A 24,012-nucleotide genomic window follows, 5' to 3' on the forward strand; every position below is an offset into this window, starting at 1 on the left:
TTTCGTGTAGGGGGTTGGTAGCACGCATATTCGCGGCTCAGGGGACTGTTGGCATAAAGGTTGCCGAAGCGTTCCCACGCGAAGGAAACTTCCGAGGAGTCAGAGCAGCCCCCTGTAGGGTCGTGAAGTGAGGGGACCGAGAGTCCTTCAATTTCAGGCCTCCGTGAATTCGGGGAAGGAAAAATAGCGATGGTCAAGGTGGCCAGACGTTTGCGGAGCTTCACCGCTCCCAACCTCACCCCTCTGCTGGCCGGGACACGACACGGATTCTGGCGACCGAACCCGGGGGACAGCCAGGGCGTCTGGGCGGGAGGGAGGGCCAGGGCCGGAGGAAGGAGTTGGGACCGCCACCGCCCCGCCCGTCGGGCTGTCCGCCCCGCCTACCTCGAGCAAGGCGGAGCCGGCGCCGGAGCAGCGGGAGGAGGTGGTGGAGGAGGAGAGGTCGGAACCGTCTCCAGGAGCCCTTAGAGACCGAGTCCCCGGCGGCGGCGGCGGCGGGGCAGCGCTCGGGCAGACCAGTGAGCACTCAGCGCGGGCGCAGGTGGTGAGTCTGCTCTCCGCTGGGAGAGGGGCGCAGCGCGGGGCGTCGGCCGGCCAGTTCGGGGGCAGCCCCCGAGTTCCCGGTGCTGGGAAGCGAGATGGAGGGAGGGAACGGAGAAAGGAAGGAAGGAGGAAAGAGTGTCCCGGAGGGCGGGGACTGGTCGGGGCACTGGGCGCTGGAGAAGGGGATGGGGGAGGGAGGTCAAGGGACGCCGAGACCCGAGACTGACGGCTCGCTCGCCCTTCGAGGGGCAGCTGCGGGAGGGTGCGGGAAGCCCGGGGCCCTGCGGGGCTAGGGTTGGAGACGCGGCCCCTGGGATGGGGTGGGAGCCGGGGAAAAGGTCTCCGGCTTCCTCGCGGGGCCCGGGGCTGTGAGTCCCGCGTCCTGTAGGGGTTGGGAGGCTCCCGCGTTCCCAGCCCGGTCTTTGCGGTGTTGCCAGGTTTTGTAGGAGGGCCCGCCTCTGGGGGCGACCCAGGCGCCACGCCCCTCTCCTCTACTTTCTTCCGCTCTTTCTTGGGACCAGCGCGGGTGCGTAGCCCTGGAACCCGCTGGGCGCTGGGGTTCGGGCAGAGAAATAGCAGGTCTCGGAGGAGGACCCAAAGCACACATCCCGCGAGGGACGCTTGAGGGGGGAGTGATCCGGAGACTCTTTGCAGGTGACAGATATATGGGGAGGACAAGACTCAAACATTAGTCTTGCGTGATTGTTATAAAGGTATTGCCCGACACTTACTGCGTGAATCAGGGTGACTTCCTTTAGTTTTTATTTTAACTAGGGCATATCAAAGTTAATTTTCAGACGTTGTTTCTGAAATCTCCCGACACTCACTTTCCCCTCGCCTGTCCTATAAACTTGACTTAAACCATTCATAGCTTTCGAAAAGGAACTCGTGATTCTGGTTAAATCACCCGTTGCGGAGTGAAACTTTGGATAACTGTAAATCTAAGCAAAGGAATTGACGAGACCTGTCATCTTGTGGTCACCCCTGTCCGGGAGTGACATACTTGTTGTATGTATACAAACAAGTGCATAGAGAAGGAAACGGCCAAAAACCAGAGAGAAGGGAGGTCCCCTGAGTCCACGTGTCTGGGCACGTTTAATGGCTGCACCGAGGGGAAACAAACCGGGAATTTATTAGATCTTGTGGAGTTGGAGAAACTTCACATGATTAGTTTCCTTCCCATCAGTTATTTCCTCTCCCCCCTCCCCCCTTGCTGTCTTTGGGGACACTGTTTATATTTCCTGGGGCTGTTGTAGCTTATTCTGAATAGATTGTCTATAATGAATCTTTTGGATGTTGTCAGAGGCAGGGTCTGTATCTGTGTGTTCTCTACTTTAAAAGCGGAGTTCACCTTTGTCTTTAAAGTGCTAGTCACCATACTGCACCATTGCCGGTGCTTCTCAGCTCTCTGTGTAAATTATCTCAGGATGGCGGCCCTCACCTAGGAGAAGCAGGAAGGCAGGCACTGCTGGAGTGACGGGATTGGATTTTACTCTTGCCAAAACAATCACATTCAACTAAGGCGCTGTTTTCTTTTTTTTTTTCCCCCCAACCAAATTGTATGTATTAGCAAGCCCCCTTTTCAAATAAACAAACATGATTCACACACCACATAATTTTTTTTAAAGTAATCAAACGTTTTATAGAGACTTCAGTGATAAAGGGACTTTGGGATCGAATGTTCAGTCCCTTTGAGTTTCCTAACAGTTAACTAGCACCATAAAACCCTGGTTTAAGTCCAAAACATGCTGAACAGACTAATGACTGCGCTTTTAGACCTTATAAAAAAAATGCAGTCGTGATGTTACTGTGTTTACACCAGGTAATTCACTAGATGCTGAACCCAGACAGCGTTTAGATTTGTGTACAAATACATACAAATAGGAATCTGTGTTTCACAAGACACTGAAAAGATTAATATTATAAAAATGTTCTGTGTAGCAAGCTCCAGTCTCATTTGAAAGATTAGCTCTCTAACAATGAGATTTGTGGTGTTGGGCTGGTGTTGTCACTTGTTGAAGGACTTGGGTGGTTTGTCATGTTGTGACAGCAAAGAGCTTCATAGGGAAAACACTTAAGGAAATGGTTAGCTAATACCAGATTAGTGTTTTTTTTGTGTGTTTTTTTCATGTTGAAAACCTCTTTCTGAGACAAAAAAATCAAATTTAGAATTACGTCATGTATTGTGTTGGATTTGTATTGGGTGTGTTTTTCTTTTTTTTTTAAGTTTTATATGTCAGCTTAAACTTAATCTAGGGAGATAAACTGTGGAAGTCAAATAAAATTTTTCTGGGGTCTCATTTGGAAGAAAAGCAGTTTAACAGTGGTTTGCGGTGTGGGTTTTGGTGTGAGACAGACCTGGATGGGAATATTAGTTATTTAATCTTTTTTGATCTGATTTATAAAATGAGGATGATAGTGGTCTCTATTTCTAAGGTTTTTATGAAAGTTTATCTTTGGAAAACAGTTTGCACCTAACACGGTTAATGTTCAAAATTATTAGATATTTTACTTATCTAGCTTACTCTATCTAGCAGCAGGCTATTGGATAAATTAGAGATGGCAGCTTGAACCTTCTGGAAACACTAGACAGTGCAATTTTAAAGTCCAAAGAAGGTATCTGATTTTAGAGATAGATGTATAGAGCCAGATATATAAATATATATTTGTGTACATATGTGTGTCATGTTTCTACCACAGTGGTATGAATAATTATGATTAATGAGTTAACAGTTTTAATATGCTTTTAGCATTGAAATCATAGTTGTATAGTATTTTTTAGGACCAGGTAGTCAGAAACATTTCATTAATCATATTTAAATTTAAGGAGAATTTGTATTTCAAATAGTCGGGTTTATTAGCCCTGGGTAGGAAATTAAACCAAGAACAGAAGTATTTGTCTTTAACTAAGTATGATTTTTAATTAAAGTATGAAAAAATGTGGCCCAACGGTATCCAGTTATTTACTTTTTCATGTGCTGATGTCCAATGCCAACAGAGAAGCCATAAGTAGTGTTTAGGACTGGGAGTGTTTCATAAATGTTTTGTAAAAGCGTCATGACTGGTTATAAACTTTTGTGGGAATGGGTGTTCAGTTAATTCAGGGAATCTATCATCATATCATGGAATCATTTGCAAAATTTAAAAAAATGCTTCCATCTTTAAAAACAAACCCTTTTAAGTGCCTGTTGTGTTTTCTTAATGTACATTGGGTGCATAGGATTGACTGGGCTCATAGCTCATGCCACAGCCGACTTCTTATTTTACTAAGTGTTCCACAGGGATGCAAAGATGGTGCTTTATAATCTTTTTAAATAACTGTAAAGCGTATGATGTTGTTATGAATCATTTCTTGCCTATGACATTATACTCTGAAGCAGTGGAGGACTTGATGGAATACATTATTGATCTTTTCACTCCTAGAACATCATAACTTAGTGATGGATTCGTGGCTCAAGCTTCTTGGTGTATAGCGTGTGGGCAAGTTACTTAATATCTCTGCTTCAGGGAGGTGTTGTGAAGACTAAATTAGTTAATCTATCTACAGCATTTAGAACAGTGCCTGGCACACAGTCTGTGTTCAATAAATATTAATGTTAAATTATTACTTACTGAAATTTTCTCTCCCTAAATGTTATATAATATGCATGTATTATTTTTGTAACAAGAAAACACAATTTTAATGTTTCCCAAAAATCTAAAAAAGCTTAGTATTTTAAAAAGTAATTTAAAAGCGCTGCCAACCAGTGCTTATGAAGTAAGAGAATATAATTAGGCAATTGTCATTGCATCTTTTAAATGTGGGATGGATTGCAGTGTTACTTTGTTCAACAAATTAATTCTCCTAGATCTCAATCTTATTTTCCGTATTAGAAACTGTTTGAACAATCAACAATCATGAAGTCCATATTAAGATAGGTTAAGTAAGGGAAGGAATGCACAATTGTGTGCACAATTACGACGCATTATTACAATTACAACTAGGTTAAAAAGTTCATGCACAGAAAGAAAATCTAGAAGAAGCTACAGACAAATGGATGGTGGGCTTATGATGCTTTTCCGTTTTTCTCCCCCTTCCTCCCCATTTTCCCCAATGAGCATGTATATGTAATATGAAATAATCCATTTGTGTGACAGTTACTCAGTAAAAACTCTGGTTTATTAACTACGCATAGCAGGATTTTGGTTTTTTTTAGGAAAAAACACCAGCCCACGTAGAGTTGACAGTCGTAAATTAAATGTCAAAACCTTGGTGGTAAGAATTGTTTTAGCAGTAAAAACGAGGCTCTTTCAGAAGTTTGCAGGTTTATCTTCGTCAGAGATGTTTGAAATTCGGGTCTGCATACAGACCAGGTCCACCAACCTGACTTTATGGAAGTTGTCACTTCCCAGGTCTAGGTCCTGCATTGACGAGTTAGGTGCATCTAACACCTTCCGGGTTTCAGATGCCTACAAGACAGTCACGAGGAAGACATCAGTGCACTTAGTTTAACAGGAAAATTTGATAGATAAAAAATACTTACAGCAGAATTGTATGATTCCATTGAGTGAGCTGTTCTACCTCCTGGGTCAAGGTTTAAGCCCTTTACATACACACTCTTGTTCAGTCTCCACAACAGCACAGATGAGGAAGCTGAGGTTCCCTAAGTGGCCAGGCCAGAATTTGCCGGGGAGTTGTTCTGGCTTAACATCCCATGCTCTTTAGTGCTCTGCTAAGGGCTGCAGTGGAGGATGGGGGTGGCCGTGCAGAGGGGACTTTATGGAGGAAAAGTCCATTATGGAGGAAGTCCATTTAGAAGCTATAAATCAAACCAAGAGATACACGAGGAGATGGCTCTTTTTAGGGGTGAGATGACCCACCTGAGGAGAATTATCGGTGCCTTTCATCGAGTTCACCCTTTTTCAGCCATAAAAATCAAAGCTTCCAAAATTGCCTCAGAGACCCAGCAGGTCTGAAGTGACCTATGAAGTTGGCCTCTTCCATCCCTGGACTCCCAAAGAGGACCTTGAGAGTGCAGATGAAGGAACTGGCCTGCTAAGTTCTGTTCTAGAACCAGCTCGTACCTACAGGTCCTGTCCTCCCCACTTATCCTGTCTCAGGAATGAATGAAGAGTAGTGAGTAGGTGGCTTGGATCCAGGGCAAGGAGTGGAGGTGATTTGACTGAAGGTTATTTCTAGCTGGATTATTCCATTTATTGCTGAGTCTCTTGAAAATCGTTTCTAGTGTCACTCAAATGTTTGGTTTATCATGTCAGGCTTTTTTGGGTATCATAAAAGTGCTTAGTTGTGAGAGTCTAGTTGCCATCTCTGACAAGGAGGGTTTTTGTCTTCTTTTAATGGGTCTGCATTTCAGAGGAGTACTGTATAAAAAAACCCAGGGTGTTGCAGACTCAAGACTTGATACCGTGTTTCCCCGAAAATAAGACCTAGCTGGACAATCAGCTCTAATGCATCTTTTGGAGCAAAAATTAATATAAGACCCGGTCTTATTTTACTATAAGACCTGGTATAATATAATATAATACAATATACTATAGTATAGTATAGTACAGTATAGTATAGTATAATATAATTAATAATGTAATATAATGTAATATAATTAATAATATAATATAATACTGGGTCTTATATTAATTTTTATTCCAAAAGACGCATTACAGCTGATTGTCCGGCTAAGGCTTATTTTCAGGGAAACAGGGTACTTTCAACTCTCCTGGAGAATTAATAGCTAAAAGCAGAATTTCTTTTAGGTCTACCTTTGTGAGTAAATTGCTAAGAATCTTTTGTCGTTTTTCATATTCCATTGGCTGTAAGCGGGCGACTTTGGGCCCAGAGGGTCAGGAGACCCAATATCCCATGCGCTTTCTTACAGAATAGACCAGCATTCCCCTTGCAGTCAATGTCACGTAATTAACACTGGATCCCCTTTGGTTGACCGAGATGAGAAGCGCAAGGTTTGGTTTAACTTGGGTTGTTGTCATCACAAATGCTCACTGGAGTGGGCTCTGGGTCAGTTGTCATCTCTGCACTTGCATTCTATGTATAGGGAGTTGCCTTTATTCCAAATGGAGGTGTGCAAACCAACATGAGCCCATTGGGAATGGAATCTTTACTGATGTAGAATACTCAGGCTTTTATTTAGCGGCAGATGCTACTTATTGAGACTTAGTGAGGAAAAACCATCACTTCAGTGTATTCCACCAGAATCTCGGGCAAACTGGAAAAGTGTTGAAACCAACAGACTTGGTGCCTGTCCTGTACCTAGACTACCGAAATCTTTGAAGTTATTAGACCATGGCCAGCACATTAGACCTCGGGGCTTCGCATGGGTGTATAAGGTCATGATTGGCTGCTCAGACATGTACTCAGGGGAGGGTTGGGTGTCTGGCCAAGAAGCACAAGGATTGGATTGTGACTTCTTGACAGGGCTGCCTTGAACTCTTGTACAGGTTGTTCACTGCACAAGAGTGCTGGCCAAGGAAACAAGTGGGAGCTCAAATCTACCCAAAAAACCATGTGTCCTGGGTTAGAGCTGCCTCTGCCAGAAGGAAGGGGCACTTCTTTCTTTCTGATGCCACCAAGTCTGCAAGGTTAGGTCCACTAGGAGGGGTTGTCTTTTTCTAACTCACACAAAGGCAGACTGTGGCCAGCTGCTGCTCTGCCTCTCATGGCCCCTTCAGCCACAGTAACCCTCTAAATGCCACGAACCAGCAGATTCTGGCACATTGTAGGTACTTAATAAATGCCCCTGGAATGAAGGAATAAAACCGTGTTCTCTGCAGTGTGTGCCAGCCAAGTGCATGAGCCAGTGTTCTTTAATGAAAAAAGTAAAACTGATCTGCTAGGAAATGTGCGTTCAGTGGTGCATGTTCCCGGCGACAGGCTTCTCCCTCTTTAGTTCATTCCCTACGGGGCAGGGACAGACTAGCACTTGGGATGTTGTTGACAGTGTCCGTCGAACACCAGCAACATGCTCAGTATTGCTTGATACCGGGGTCCGTGCACCCTTTTGTAGTCTGCCTGGTGAAGGGAATGCAGTGCTGACTCCTGGGAATGTGCGAAGAAGTTCATGTTATTTATTGACGAGCTGTGGGCCCTCCCCTTGGGTCGGACAGGATGCAAAGGACTGTAGCTGCAGGAGCCTTTGGAACTCACCTATGAGCCCTGCTTCTTGCATAAAAAGACTTTTCTGGGTTAGGGGGTAAGAAGTGGGGAGCCTTGTTGCTGAAGCTACCAGAAACTAAGAAAGGGATTTTGTGTGTGTCCCCCTCAGTGCCAGCTGGCGCTTCTTGCATGCTTTCTCTTTTAAGTTGATCCTTTAGAAAGCCTACTCTGAGAATTAACTTCCTGTTCCTGGCTCCTCTCCTGGGAGGCAATCTTCACAGCAGGTAGGACCAACCAAGTTTAGTGGCTCAAACTGCTAAGGCAGTGGTTCTGAGGATCAAGACCCAGGTTTGTACTTAGGACCTTGGCCTTCTGTTGTTTTATGCAGAGGCTACACCTTGTGCAAAAAGCCCACAGGCACAGAAAGGTGAATGTCTTTCATGTTTAATCTGGTGAAGTGCAGCCTTCTTCAGGCAAACTCAGATTCCTAAAACAGCATTAGCAGGAGATAATAATGCCTAACAAGGATTCCCTACACACTTTTTTTAGATAGCAAACCTACCTGTTGCATTTACAGTATGATTTGGTTTTACAAAATTCCAGGAGTCTCAATTTTTCAGGAATATTTCTATGTCGAATTAAACGGAATATTCCGGCACATGCTTTGCCCTCTTTTTTAACATAAATATTTGATGAGCGGCATGCTTCAGCCACGACTGTCCAAATCCAGAAAGCAAATAAATGCTCCTGGCATGCTGCCTGGGAGGTAATCCTAGTGCCTCCCATTCACCCACAGTTCTCTGGACTTCCTTCTGGCTGTCATAAATACCAGGGGGCTTGGGTATTTCCCACACCCAACAGGGAACATAAAGCAGGTCAGAGATCAACCTCTTCACGCTCATTGTGCTCAGCCCCTGAACTCTGGACCGTGGTTTCTCTGATTTACTGATGGCAACTTGGGAAATCTCCTGCCTCGACCTAGGTTTCCCAGACCCCTGAGCTAAACATTTTAGCTTTGTGTCTTCCAAGCTGGTCTGGTCTTGTTCGTCACACCCCTGTGAAAAATGGCTTATACAACCGCTTCGTTTTTAAAAAAAATAGGCAATATGGTCCCCCAAAAACCTCACAAATGTATAAAGAGGTAAACACTGAGAAATCTTGCTCCCATCCCATCCAAGCTTTTCCCACACTCTTGTAGATACAATCAACTTGTAAATACAGTCAAATCAGAATATATATTTTTATTCTTCTCGTTTCTCAAAAGATGGACTACTATATATACCCTATTCTACGTCTTGCTTTTTGAATTAGCAGTATGTTGTGGAGATCTCTGTCGTCACATACAGATCTCTCTCTCTCTCTCTCTCAGCATAATAGTTTTCCATTGTGTGGATATACTGTAGTTTATTTGGCTAATCTCTATTGCTGGACCTTTGGATTATTTCCAGTCTTTTGCTATTACAAGCAGTGCTACAACTAATAAAGGTGTAATAAGTCATTTTGCTCTTGTGCAGGTGTACCTAAAGGATAGATTCTCAGAAGTGAGAATGCTGAATCACAGGGCCCATTAATACCCCTCCGGAAGGGTTGACTCATTTTTTCCCTCTCACAGGCAGTGTTCTGGATGGCCTGTTTCCCCACAGCCCTACCAGCAAGAAGTATGTCTTCTCTTTATCTTTTTCCTAATCTGGTTAGTGTGAAATGGTAACTTCAAGTCCTCTAAATTTTTTGAATTATGAGTGAGGTGGAGGTTGGGGGCCATTTGTACATTTTCTCCTTTGTGCTGTCCGCGCCTATCGATCCTCCTGTGGGCATTTATTCACCTTTCCTCCTGAAGCAAGCCTCTTGCCTACATTGCTGTCAAAATCTCTTAAATACAGACCTAACAATGTGATGGCTCTTTTGGGCCTAAGGGTAGAGTTGGCTGCCAAACTGTCAGTGCAAAATCGAGAGAAGTGGAAAGTAGGATTTTATGCCAATTGCTAATGTCTGATTTATAAATAGTTTTCAGCTAATGGTATTACTAAACTGGGGCTTCTCCAAAACCATTATGAGGATGATCTTCTAGTCTAGAATTTCTCCCTCTCAAACAAAAACAAGAGAGAGAGGTCGAGAATATATAAATTCCAAAGGCATTTCCTGCAGAATCTTTTAAGAAATCTAGTTTTCCATTTACATGCATCTCTGAAAGGTTATACATGCCACATTCTTTTGCTTATCTGCTGAAATCAAGCTCCTTTTCTCCCTTTGATTTCACCATCAGAGAGCTGTCTACTCTATTTCCAAGGTGAAAAAGACAGAGAGAAGTAAAAGTACAAGGTAAAGAGACCAGGCATAGTTCAGGATTTGAAAACAGGGTGTGGGATTAGAGTGGCGCAGAGTCACCTTTCTTTTTGAGGTGCTCTTTCAGTCAGCTCTTGCGATGCTATTTTAATATAAATTAATTTTCCCTTTTAAAAACTGAAATCCATCGAGAGAGAAAGTATGGTTTAGGACATACACTGTGATTTTTTGGTTTGCTTTTAGAAATTCATATGAGGCAGTTCTGTATAAAGTTAGCCTACATCTCCATCAAAAAATCAAACACACAAACAAGAAAACCTCACAAAAACAACAGCAACAGAATGCTCTCCTCCTCAGAGTTCCTGCGTTTAGCAGCGGCTCATGAAAGCTCCCGAAAGGAGGATCTGAACTTCCAGGACCCATGCTCTCGCCACCTCCTGAGTATGTGGATTATTACTTTTGTGAAGGTTGGTTTTCAGTTCTCTGGATGCTTTTTTTTTTTTTCTAGTGCTTCTGTCTCTGTCATGATAGTGGTGATCTCCCCCACGGTGGTGTCAGCTCTGCATGGACAGGCCTATGGTCTGTTGTTCTGTCCCCTCTATCTAGAATGTTAACCTAGCACCTTGAGGTGGTCCATCATGGTGGATGGATGAATGATTGCTACTGAGGGTAGGTACCTTCCAGGCTGTATTATTTTTGTTTGTTTGTTTATCTGCTGAATTGGGCTCCTGGCTAGGTCTTTGTGATCAACTGTGTTAGGGAATCCCATGTCAGACACGAGCCTGGCCTGGGCTGCGAGGGCGGAGGCAGGGGGTGGTTCGTGTTGGATAATTTCCTTGGCCTTTTAGCAGGATTCTCTAGCCCTTACGCACTCTCTGACAGTGTGCACGTTTAGAGCTCAAGCTTGCAGTCTGAATCACTTGGGCACGTCACCTGACCTCTCAGATGACCTGCCCATTTTCAAAATAGAGATAATACCATATTCCAACAAATCTAAGATGCCATCAATTATGAAACGTGCCACTGTTGTATGTGCCACCAAAGAAAAAAAAATTGCTGCCCATTCAACTGTAACCCACATCAACTCTTAAGAGTGTATTAGTTTTCTATGGCTTACCACAAGTTTAGCAGCTTAAAGCAACACACGTATTATCTCACAGTTCTGTAGGTGAAAAGTTGGCATGGGCATGGCTGGTTTCTCTGCTCTGGGTTTTACATGTTGAAATCTCATTGGGAAGCTCTGGGAAGAATCCATTTGCCGGGTCATTTAGGTTGTTGGTAGAATCCAGTTCTTTGCATTGTGGGACTAAGATCTGCCTTCTTTCTGGCTGTCAGACCCAGCAACAGCATTCACAGGTCCTTCTCATGCCTAGAATCTCTTTGAGGCCCCCTTCTGTTCTATTTCTCTGCTTCCAGCCAGAGAAAGTTCTCTGCTGTAAAGGACCCATTTAATTCAAGTGGACCCAACCTGGATAATCCAGGCTACACCCCCTATATTAAAACCTTAATTACACCTGCAGAGTCCCTTTTGCCTTGTAACATAACATATTCATAAATTCCAGGGATTAGGACGTAGACATCTTTGGGGGGCCATTCTGTCTACCCCAAAGAATTGTCCCAGTATCAGGGATGTTAAAATGTGAACAGAATATGCTTCTTAGAATTGATGAAATACTATCTTTTGCTTAGGAATAGAGGAGCTACTGATATATATAAAGCATTCAGTGTGTTACTAGTAAGTGCTCAAGTGTTAACTTATCGTTGTAATTAATATTATCATCGTGTTCGCCTCATAACCCTAACGTTTCATTTCAATTGAAGTTATTCTCATTTGGCAAACACTAACTGAGAGAAAATAGTATGCCAGCGGTTAATTTGATGACAGTGATGATGATAGTTATTCCTTGAGTGACAACTACGTACCATGTGCCAGGAGCTTTACGTACACTTCTCTCACCTTGCAGTAGACCTCTGAGGTAGGTAATACTGGCTCCATGGACAGGTGAGGAAGCAGGTCCAGGGTGAGTGAATATTGCCCCACAGCTCTGTGGTAAGCCGGTGGTGGCACCTTGCTTTGAATCCAGGCCTGTCTGACTCTGCAGTCAGTGGTCTTCTTGGTGCCACGTTACCTGTCCCATAGTCCCTGGTGGTACCGTGTGAAAAGTGCATGAGGGAGAGGTGTCCACCCTGGAAGGGGAAGGAATGAGAGGAAAAGACATTGCCCTGTAACGTGTCTCTCTTGTACTCAGATATTTCTTTGCTAGTAACTGTGCAGCTCATTGAAGACAAAGATCCTCACACATCATCATTTTTTCAGTTTTTAATAAGCACAAGAATGGTTTTTTTAATTCAAAAAGTACTTATCGGTTACCTACTCTATGAAGATACAGCTATGAACAATATAGTGATATTCTGATTTATAATAAGAAATATACACACACACCTGTGTATATATCCTCATCTGTTACAGAGCTCCTAAAAACCTAAAAACCTTGGAATTTCTTAAGTGATGAGCTAAAGGCATCCTTTTATGTTAAAGAGATGACTTCTGGACCACACCTGAGGATGGGGGCTGTTTGCCAGGAGAACCTACCATGTGATTAGAAAGTTTCAACTTTCAGTCCCTCCCTTCAGACCTCCTGGGAGGGAAGAGGGGCTGGAGGCTGAATCAGTCACCAATGGTCAATGATTTAATCCATCATGCCTGTGTAATGAAGCCTCCATGAAAACCCAAAAGGACAAGGTTTGGAAAGCTTCCCGCCTGGTGAGCAGGTGGAGAGGCAAGGAGAGTGGCACGCCTGGAGAGGGCATGAAAGCTCAACGCCCTTTCCCCATACCTTGCCCTATGCAGTTCTTCCGTTTAGATGTTCATCAGTATCCTTTAATATCCTTTGTAATGAATCGGTAATCTAGTGAGGAAATGGATTTCCTGAGTTCTGTGAGCCACTCTCGCAAATTAATTGAACACAGCAGGGGGTCATGGGAACCTCTGATCTATAAATTGTGGGTGAGAAGCACAAGTGATACTCTGGGCTTGCTACTGTTGTCTGAAGTTGGGGTTGCGGGGGAGGCAGTCTTGTAGGACTGAGCCTTAACCTGTGGAATCCGATGCTGTGTTTGGGTAGATAATGTCAGAACTGAGTTCAATTGTAGGACACCCAGCTGGTGTCAAGAATTGGTTGGCGGTATGGAAATATCCTCTACACCCCTTTCAATGAGACTGGGAGTTGGTGGTCAAAACCCTTTTATATATAGTGTGTGGTTTTCAAAAGGAGGAAAGTTTAGCATAGGAGAATTTCTGCTTTTTAAACTGTTATATGTGTAACCTGGACAAAGGGGAAAGGCGAAGAGGAGTTTAGCAGAACTGGAATAAAAATAGTTGTTGCCTACATTTGATAAACTACTCTAAGATCACAGATTCTAGAATGTTCCCAAGACACAACTGCAGATTGCCTCTTAGGTTCTTCAAAGTCAGGTAGACATTGTTAAAAACCATCTCATTATCTTCCCATCAACACCTGCTTTTCTTCCTGCCTTCTCTGAAGAAGTCAGTGTAAGATAACCTCCATCCGCCCAGGATGCCAGGCTCTGAACCCCTGGGTCATCTGGAACCCCTCACTCCAGCTCAGACACCCCTCACCCCCACCAATGCCTGCATATCCACTTTCTAACTAGTCCACATGCCTGCTCTTTACCCCTACTGCCTGGGACCTGGACTGTCGCCATGGCTGCCTAACTGACCTACCCTCTACACTGCTACCTGGGTGATTTTTCTAAAACAGATCTGACAATGGCACTTCTGTCTCGCATCACAGTTAGTGGTTAAGGGTTCACACTGTCCGGGTTTAAAGCTTGCCTGTGCTTCTTCTGAACTCTGGAATCTTGGAAGAGTTATTTACTTGCGCTGTGTTATGGACTGAATGTTTATATCCCCCCTCCAAATTCATGTATTGAAATCCTAACCCCCAATATAATGGTATTAGGAGATGGGGGCCTTTGGGAATGATTAGGTCAGGAGAGTGGCGCTCTCATGAATAGGATTAGTGCCCTTATAAAAGGGACCCTAGGGAGCTGTCTTGCCCCTTCCCCCGAGTGAGGTTACGAGAAGATAGCCATCTGTGAAAGCAGAAGCAGAATCTGCTGGCACCTCTCACTGAATCTGCTGGCACCTCGATCTTGGCTTTCCAGCCTCCAGAACTGTGAGAAATAAATGTTAGTTGTCTAAGCCACCCAGTCTGTGGTATTTTTGTTATATGGACTAAATGGACTAAAACACTGGTCAAACATTAATTTCCACTTTGCAGATGGAGAAACTGAGGCTCTTTCTAGAAAGTTTCAGTTACTAACCCAAGACCCTGGAGCTAGCAAATAGCAGAGGTGAGATTAGAACCCCATACCTCTTGTTTTCCTGTTTTTTTGTGCAGCCTTGTCAATCTACCCTATGAGCTGGGGTGGGGGGGTCTATCTGGATACCCGCCAGTCTCAGAACCTCTTATCACTGCCCTGCCTGTACCGGAATGGCTGAGTGGGCAGGAACCAGGCCTGGAGGGACCTTGAGACACACCCTCTCTCCCAACCCTCTCTCCTTACTCGGCTGTCCCACTGGTATTTATGGGTCCCACCCTTAGCAGTGAGGGCCCACCTGGAAATCTGGGGTGGAGTGGGGGCAAAGGCAGCCTGAGGTGGAGGCAGGAGGCTTTAGGAGACTGGAGGGAGGTGGGAGGACCTTGCTTATGAGTAATTTGTAGGTAAGACTGTAGGGCTCAGTGAGCCCAGGAGAAACTGCCCAGTGAAAACGGGTTTGGAGACTGGGGAAAGGGCTTGTACAATTATCCACAGAGCAGTAAAGCTGTTCCTTAGACTTCTCTTCCTCTCCATAAATATATGGATGCATTTCCCTTCCCACTCCCTTTGAAAAGGGGTACCCTTTACACTCAGGAATGTATTCTGTACTCTAACCACTCAGACTGGGTTGTAATCTTTATTAGGGAAGCAGAGTAAAGGAATGGATTCACACCAAGGACTCTTGACCTTGAACTTTCTCAAACTCTTGAGAAAAGTTTAAAATGTAGGACTTCGTACATTAACTTATCTTTTTCTTTTCTTTCATTAGAAAAAAAAGGAAGGAAAAAAAACTCTTAAAGGGAATAAAATCTTGTGGTTCAGGCAGCCTTGATAACTGGAGAGACCACGGCCGTGGTTTGGAAACCCATCTGTACAGTAGACCTCAGCTGGGGAGTGATTTTGAAAACCATGACACCCTGGCTGCACCCCAGACCCGTAAAGTCGGCCCTTCTGGCATGAGGCCCAGAGGGCAGCATCTCTCTGAAAGCTCCCAGGTGCTTCCAGGGCACAATCAAGGGTGGAGAGCGCCGGGAGGGTGGCCTTCTTGCTGCCCGAGTTACCTCTGAGTCTCTGCCGTGTGGACCTTTGACATGAGGGGATGTTGTGATTTGGCTGCTGATGAGTCTTAGGATTCTGGCTTATTTTCCTCATGTAATTATGAGGTCTGGGAGCAGCCTTGGAGCACAAATCTTGTCTGCATGTCAGCCCACAGAGCCCCTTGAAACACGCTGAGCTCTACCTTTGAGCTGTATAACCCATCTCTTCCTACTTATGAACAAATAATTGGTGTATCCTGTGAGTTGAAAGCAAAAAGGAGTGTCCTTGAAGGGAAAGTGTCACTGTCCCTATTTTGACAGTCACTCATAGCGTAATAGCACAGCGACTCTAGGGATGAACTGCGTGGGTACGATAGGGGTCTCTGTGAGAAGTCATTTCCCCTCCTGGATGGTTGTCTTGAGAAAACTGAATCTTGGGATTCTGTGACATAAATGTTACTCAGGGCCAGGTTCGTCCTATGGAGCCTCAGAGCAAATTACTGTTTTTGAGGGGTATATGTGGGCTCTTGAATTTTGACTAGTGGTCAACATTCATTTTGTTTCATGTCCAATAGCGTATTTTATTTTTATCAGGCATTTAGTAAAGAAAAAATTGTGAGGGAAGGTGACCTATAAAATTCACATTCATAAATGATATGTGGATACAAATACGTGGTTTTCTTTTTGCAAGGTTTTGTTTGGATTGAATGTGTGCTCCACATAGATTTTCCCCATTTCTCCTTGAAAGCTAGAATCCTCCTGAATAACACTTTTCAGAAGCATCGAAAAGTAGGAGTCCCTTGGGAACTCTTATGGTCATAAACTGAATAAAAATGAAACATGAAATCTGAGAGTGCAACCTGGTTTTCAAACTAACTTCACTTTTTATAATTTTGATGAGAGGGAGTAACTTTTTTGTATGCCTGCTCTTGACCAGGCATTACAATCCCGTAAAGTATAATTAGTTCATTTTACGGAAGAGGAAATGACAACTCAGAAAGGTTCAGTAACTTGCCCAAGGTTGCACAGCTCATGGAGCTGTCAGAATTCAAACCTGTGCCCGCTTGACTAGACCATGCTGCACTCTAGTACTAAAAGAACACACTTGCCTCAGGTTTTTCTAGCCCCGTTAAGAGACTTTCATTGTCCACAGAAGATTGTCCTGATAAGCATATAAAACATAAAAGCACAGTAGAACTCGAGGCTGAACGGAATCAGCATCTATGCGAGGACAAAAAGTCCAGAAAAGAAAGTAACCTGCTTCCTGGCAGGTACCATTTAAAGAGCCCAGCAACGGCTCATGCAAATTTGTTGTTAAACTGACTCATAACAGCTGCAAAGACTGGAATTATCAGTTCCCAGCTCAATTGTCTTTTTATTATTTGTGACTTGTGCTTGTTAATATGGAGTTGTCATAGGTAGGAACAGTTTTGCTAAGTGTTAATCGTATACCTTTAATTGGTTGTTGCACTGAATGCTGGGGTTTTGGTTATTTTACCAGAAAACAATGCTGAGGAAGTTTAGAGTAAATGTTGGAAAAGTAACAAGTTAAAGGGTTGGCATTCTCCAGAATTTCTAAACAGGAAGAGCTCAGAGCTGGCAGTCTGGAAGGGGTATTTGCTAAGCAAATACAATTTTTTTCCTGTTGCTTTGCTTGCATGTTTTTGTAATGTTTTCGGAAGATGTTTTAAAATTTATACTTTATAAAGTGAGACAATGTCCTGGCAGAGAGCAAGAACCTGACTGGCAAAGACTAATCCCAGCTCTGCCACTTGGCTACTGTGTGACCTTGAACAAGTTACTTAACCTTTCAATGCCTCAGCTTCCTCTCCTGGAAAATGGAGATGATAATGTACCTACTTCCTGGAGTTATTGTGAGGCATACATTAATATATATAAAGTGCTTACAACTGTGCCTGACACTGAGTAGCCTTAAGATGCTCAATAAATGTTTGCCATTATTATTAATTAATTGGAATTTAATTAATTTAATTGGAGAGGCTGATGGAGATAATGGTGGGGAGGAGGAAAGTCTCCCCCACGCCCGCCTTTTGCAAATTCTGCCAGGATAAGTAATTCTGTTCATCTCAGTGATTTGAAGTTCATGGTTTTTATTCTCATAGTACTCCAACTTTATATTTCACAGTGTAGTATAGTGGGAAGATCACTGAACTATTTAATTTTTAAACATGTCATCATGCTAGCTGTACTTTGAAAAAGTGTTAGATGCAGCCTCTGCTGAAAATATACATGCAGTGGGGGAGAGCTCCAGCCCCAGAAGCCACCAGGAGCTCTGTACGTGAGACATCCGTGCCCCAGGTACTGTGGAGAAAGGGCCTGGTGCTCAGGTATTAACTGATGCCGAACCTCCGATCCTTGGAGAAGCTAATACCCTCTTCCCACCCCAGAACCAAAGTGAACAATGTAGTTGTCATTCTGTGGTGAAAGAAAATATACCCGCTTCCCGGAGAAATACTTTTCCCAATTGTTCTGGCCCTGAATTCCAACAAATCGTCCCTTGTTGGACGTCCCTTGTAGGTCTCATGTGAGGGGTACTGGGGATAACTTCCTTAGTATCTTCAGAAGTTGTTCCTGGAGAATGTTCGGAGAGATTGTTCTTGTAGCTGTTTCTTATGGAAACCCTTGAAATAATTAGAAGGATGCTGTTTAATTCTTATCCAGTGACTGCATTTCTACAGGAAATAATAGATTCTGAGTGCATTGTTCTCTTGATCCAATATGATAAGGGGTCAGCGTGTATGTCCTAGGGAAGAAGAGGTGATAGTGTCAGGAATCTGCTATCTGGAGTTTTAGGTACAGAATTAGGGGATGTTACAGCTAAAAAAGGCCATTGCGATCATGGAACCCAACTTCTGCTTTTTACAGATGAGGAAACTGAGGCTCAGATTTGCCTGAATTCATAGAACTAATTGGTGGTGTCTCCAGAACTAGATTTCAGGTCCAACTACATTCTTGTCATAAAATGTGTACTTTAGAACAGCTCCGTGCAGTAGCACTTTCTGTCGCCATGGAAATGGTCAGCCTGTCCAGTAGGGTAGCCACAGGTGGCTCTTGAGCACTTGAAATGTGACTAGTTAACTAAGAAATTGTACTTTTTGCTTTATTTAATTTTAATTCATTAAAATTTAAATTTATATAGCCACATGTGATTTGTGGTTACCATTTTAGACAGCCCAGCTTTAGTGACATTGAGGAGAAAAGGCCTGACCTTACCTCCTATCACATTCTCAACAGGTGAGAGGCTCTGGCTCAGGTACAGCTGGCCTGTGCCAAACCAGGAGAATCACCCTGGGCCCATCATCCCCACTTTCTGAATGAAAGGTGGCTCCTCTATAAACCGAGGGGTTGGACGAGATCTCTCTCCAAGGCCTCACCATGACTACAGTCCTGGCTCTCCACTGAGCAGCAATGCGATCTTTAGCAGGGCCCTTAGCCTGCCTGTGCCTCAGTTTCCTCATCTGTCACCTGAAGGTGACACCTGTTCTGCCCCTCCCCTTTCCTACCCCCCGCCCCATTGATATTGGGAGAGGCTCAGATTTTCAAATTAGAAAATCAATGAAAAGAAATCCCTGTGCGAGCTTTTTTTTTTTTTTTTTTTTTTTTCCCAAATAGTCTTTGGTATCTGGAAATATTTTTGATTTTGATACAAGTCATGGGTGGATTTTCTTTTCTCTAAGATGCTGCAGTTGGTGAACTTAGTATATTGAGGGGATCCTTGTCATCAGGGTAGAGACAATAATAACACAGACCATATGAAATACGAGCTGGAAGACATGGTACTGATGACAGATAACTGATTTGATCAGCGGATGCTAGTTTTTCATAATCTTGCTTAATTAGGCATTCCTTACCTATCACTCCACAGTCTGTTGTTTCACCGAAACCAAACGGATCCCCACTCTGGAGAACTGTGGCTTTCCTACCGGCTTTTCTTTCTTTTGCTCCTTGTCTCACATCAGCCTACGTAATCCCATGTGGAATACATGGTACTGTGTGTTCTTCAATAAACAAATAAAACTGCCTCAGGGTTGTCTTTTTGGTTATAGCCTCTACTTCAGCAGCTCTTAAACATTATTCTCCACCAGTGTGCCCACAGCTCACTGGTGGGCCTTGAGTCTCTTCAGAAGTGTGCCACCAAGTTTTGATCAAGGCAGGACATGTACTTTTGCTACCACAGATAAAGTAGATCTTCTGACCTGATGTGAGTGGGGTACAACTTGCTCTGGGTTGCAGGCAATGTAACCACAAGCTGGGGCCAAAGAAGATATGTTGGCACTTGTGAGAACGTTGCCCCAAGCGTATAAGATAGCCAAGTCGGGCTAGCAGTGTGGAAAACAGTCTTTCCCTATCTGGGATGTCACTTGCCTTTCTTGTACACTGATTGTCCCGAACCTGTGGTCCAAGGTGGGGGTGGTGGAGGAAGGATTTATTGCAAGGGGTTTGCAAATCCAGATGTAAAGCAGGCATGGCCCTCAGACTGAATGTCTCACATATTGGATGTCTGTTTTTCAAAAACATTTTTGTGATAAAGACACTATGAAGTCATATTAAGTGTCTCGGCTGGACAAAGTTAACGTGGATCGAGCATTTTCTCACACAATGGGTTCCAAAATGACAACTACTATTGCTGAGTGCCCGGGAAGTTGCTTAGTTTTCGTTTCTGATGGCAAGAATTTGTCTTCATACTAGAAAAGGTTGGCAGTTATTTCACTAAAGCACAGCGTCTGGTTGCCTTTTCTAAGTCTGGGCTTTAGGGAAAGGGCGGGAGACATAATATTAACTGATTCTCATTCAGGATTGCTGGAGAAAGTAGTGCTGTCCTGTTGATTGATTCCACCAGGAATTCATGCAGTCTGCCTTCAGCTGCTGGCCCCCCAGGGGACAGGATTTCTTCACCCCTTCTCTCTCCCGAAGCCCTGCCCCCATCACCTGCCCACAGCCCTGAACCGGCTTTCTCAGCTTCCTTCCTGTCTCTCCCCATGCTCTGTTGCTTGCCAAGGTCAGCCCTTCTTCCTGGAATCTATCATGTCCTGTTGCCTGGATTCCTTCTCCATCAGTTGTCTCCTCTCCCAGTTACATTATCGCTTCTCTACTGTCTCATTCAAATAACATTTTCCTTTTCTTTTTCTTTTTCTTTTTTTTCGGTATATTCCCTGTGTGGCAGAAACTTCTTTCCCTCTTCCAACTGATGTGCTCAGGCCTGCCAGCTCTGCTCACAGTTAACAATAATTGCATTCCTACTATGTGTCTGACATGAGCTAAGTACAGAACTGGCCTCATTTACCACCCATCACTTGTGGGTCCTTGGATAAACGACCTACATTCTCTAAGCATCTGTAAAAAGGGAACGTAACTTCCTAAGGTTGTTGTGAGGATAAAAGTACAATAATACAGATAAAGCACGGAATGCCGGGCCTGACATGTAGTAAGTGCTCAAGGTAGTTATGGCTCAGGAAGCTACCATGAGGGGAAGGGGAACAGTCGTATCACTGCCCTCTCCCCTCCCCTCGCCTTCTGCTTTCAGCCCTTTCAGAGTGCCCTTACCTCACCCCTTTTATGAATCACTTTCTAGATCAGTGCTTCTCAACTTCTTTTTTTTCATTATCACCTCATGAGGAGAAAAATTAGCATAATTTTAATTGAGTTCATTTTAAATAAGTTAATTAATTTGCTTGAATTTAAATGAATTGAAATTTGTCTCTAATGAGGTCAATTAAATATTAAGGAATAAGATTTTTATTGGGTAGGATTGAGCTTTAGAGGCCCATAAACTATTATAATATCTAAGGGATTTTTCACTCTCCTTTCCCCAAAACCAATTTCTACCCATTGGTGGGGGGAGAGGGGCGGGCAGTCCCCTCCCAATGAGGAAGCATGTGTCAGATCCCCAACCATCTCCTATTTGTGAAATCTACTAGCTTCTTCTGGACCTGGCCAGCATCCCTGGTCTCTCCTCACACCTCTGGCCTGCGATATTCCATCCTCTGCCTCCTGCTGCTCTTGTGGCCCCTTCTCTGTCATCTTTCCTGGCGCACTCAGCCATAAAACTGAGACTGAGCATCTGAGACGTCTCAAGAAAGAGAGACACGTCACTCTCCAACAACAGGACACAGGCCAAAGGGTGGTGGGCAGGAGAAACAGGGTCCAGCGGGAAAGTAGGAAAGGAGCCAGGGAGAGGTGAGTGTGTGGAGGACACAGCACGCAAGGCAGGGAGAGGCAGGGAGAGGCAGCAGACAGGATGACCCTGGGGGCAATGAGGGAACCAGAGCTTCAGAATTACCATTTTGAATGCTGCTCTCTAATGATTGTTTTGTTTTGCCATAATCTTAGTATAGGACCTTAAAAACAGCAATTGTCACAAGCACCACTATTCGAGAAACTATGCTTCTGGGGAGCAATGAATGTCTTGCAGGCAGTGAGCACAGAGTATGTAGAAGTCTGGTATCGTGGAAGCATTGGCAGAGCAGAAGTGGCTGGCTAGAGACAGAGAAGGAGACAGCCTAAATGTGCTTGTGGACAAGGGTTTGGAGCCAGTAAGTAGTTTTAAGCAGATGCTTCCTTTTTGTCTCTCTAATCCCGTTTTCTCCCTTTTCCCCTTTGCTCTCATTTATAAATGCCGTATGTCCCAGAGACACTAACTGATCCATTGCTCTGTGCCCTTTCCTGACTGTCCACACCTTCTCCGCAGAGGACCTCTAGGTCTTTGTTGGAAGTCTGACTCTGGCATCCACAGTACCACCCTTTTGGGCACCTCTATTTGGATGCCCTGTGGGCACCTGCATATCAATCCATTCTTCTGGTCACCCAAGCTTGAAACCTTAGAATGAGCTGATTTTTTTTTTTCTCTCTTTAAGAAACCACAAGAAGGTCTTATAAGTTAGCCCTCTGGCACTGCCCAGGTCCACGCCGCATTCAACAAATATTTCCCTCTCCTCCCCATTTTTTCTTCCCACTTCTCCTTTCTTTCCTCCTCCCCTCCTTTTTCCCTTTTCCTTCCTTCCTCGCACTGGTCTTTCTTTTTCTTTTTTTTTTTGTAGCTAATATTTATTGAACCAAGAACTGTGCTTTTGCTTTGTGTGCATATTTTCATTTAACACTCACAACAGCTCTGTGAAAGTATACATTATTATTATTATTATCCCATTCTGCAGAAGAGGAAAGTAAGGATCAAACAGGAGGTGTAACTTGTCCAAATTCACACAGCTAAGCGTCAGAATTAGGGGCAACCTGTGCAATATGTCTGACACCCCCACCCACCCATTCAAAGTCATGCTTTTCACTTCCACCACTGAAAGAATCCAAGTTGGTCTCTCTTCCTCCTGTTCTTCTCCACTCCAGGCCTTTCCAGATCCTGCTGTGATCATGTAACTAATTCCCTTTCTAAAAATTCCTCCGGTTAAAAACCACTTATACTGACACCCAAGGCCCTCAGAGCATGGCCTTGGTTTCTGTCACTTTGAAGACACCAGAGCACGGTGGGAACAACATGGGATTGGTGCCAGAAGACCTGGGTTCAGTCCTGGGGCCACCACCTCCTGCCTGTGTGATCTTGAACAGGTAATTTCTCTGACCCTCATTTGTTTATTTATTCAGTGAGTGCTTATTGTGTGCCTTCAATGTGCTGGTCACTGTGTGACAGTTTTGAATATTCATTAGTAAAGAAAACAGACATGGTTTCTGCCTTCAAAGAGCTCCCCGTGGGACCTCAGTTTCCCTATCTATACAAGGGGGCTGAGGATAATCCGTGTTTCCCTGAGCTATTGTGGGGAATCAGCAGCGATGGTGGGTGTGAACGTTCCTTGCTAGTATGTATAAGGCGCTGGTCACCTGAACTTACATTTTCTCATGCTGCTTCTGCTCCAGGAAAGTTCCCAACACATTTTTAGCTCTTCCCTTTTGCTTGTGCTCTTCCCAGCCTCGTCTACCTTAAACATCCCACGTGGTCTCGGTGACTCGACTGAAAAGTTATCTTACTCAGAACCTCCCTGCTTACTATGAAGTTGTATTCATTCATTGAGGGATTCAAGAATAAGTATTAAACACTTTTTTGGAACAGTGTTTTTCAAAGTGTGGTTGGTCCACAGACCTTCGGGGTCTCAAGATTCTCTCAGGGAGTCCACAAAGTCAGCTTTAGTTTTATAATATTAAGCTACTATTTGACGGTTTCATTGGACTGACATTTGTAATGATGCTCCAAAAGCAGTGGTGGCTAAAACTGGTGCCTAATCATTAATCAAGGCAGTGCTCCACCAGTGCCCGCAGTGCTCTACCAGTGCCCGCAGTTCCACACCCACGCACTCCTCCCAGGAGAAAAACAAAACAAAATGCCATTTTCACGTAGTGTCCTTGAAGCAGTAAAATTATTCACTTCATCAAGTCTCAACCCTTGAACACACATCTTTTTAATATTCAGTGTGACGGAATAGGGAGATTAAAGCTCTTCTGCTGATAATATAATGTGATGATTGTCTCGAGGAGAAATACAGTGATTTGAGTTGCAAGCTGAACTAGCCGCTTTTTTCTCCTAACACCATTTTGACTTGAAAGAATGTCTCAAAGACAAACTGATTATTCAGGCTTGATTATTTAGTGGACATGTTCTCAGGAAAAGAACAAAGCTAGCCTGTCGTTTCAAGAAAAACAACTGCCAGTATTTGTTGCCAGTGATAAAATTCTAGC

The 24,012-nt window shown here is 43.9% G+C and overlaps 1 protein-coding gene across 3 annotated transcripts in view; it reads left to right on the forward strand.

Moving 5' to 3' along the window:
• Window positions 1-402: 402 nt before the first annotated feature.
• Window positions 403-24,012, forward strand: part of GNG12 (G protein subunit gamma 12) — a 108,697-nt gene continuing 85,087 nt past the window's right edge. Inside the window, exon 1 of one of the 3 annotated variants that reach the window (XM_081055440.1) lies at window positions 403-544. The gene's annotated coding sequence lies outside the window, so the exon portion shown is untranslated. The remainder of the gene's footprint in view (window positions 545-24,012) is intronic. The other 2 variants (XM_081055441.1, XM_081055442.1) reach the window with 2 other exon arrangements.

The sequence above is a fragment of the Rhinolophus hipposideros genome (assembly GCF_964194185.1).
Source record: "Rhinolophus hipposideros genome assembly, chromosome: 8".
NCBI classification, from domain to species: Eukaryota; Metazoa; Chordata; class Mammalia; order Chiroptera; family Rhinolophidae; genus Rhinolophus; species Rhinolophus hipposideros.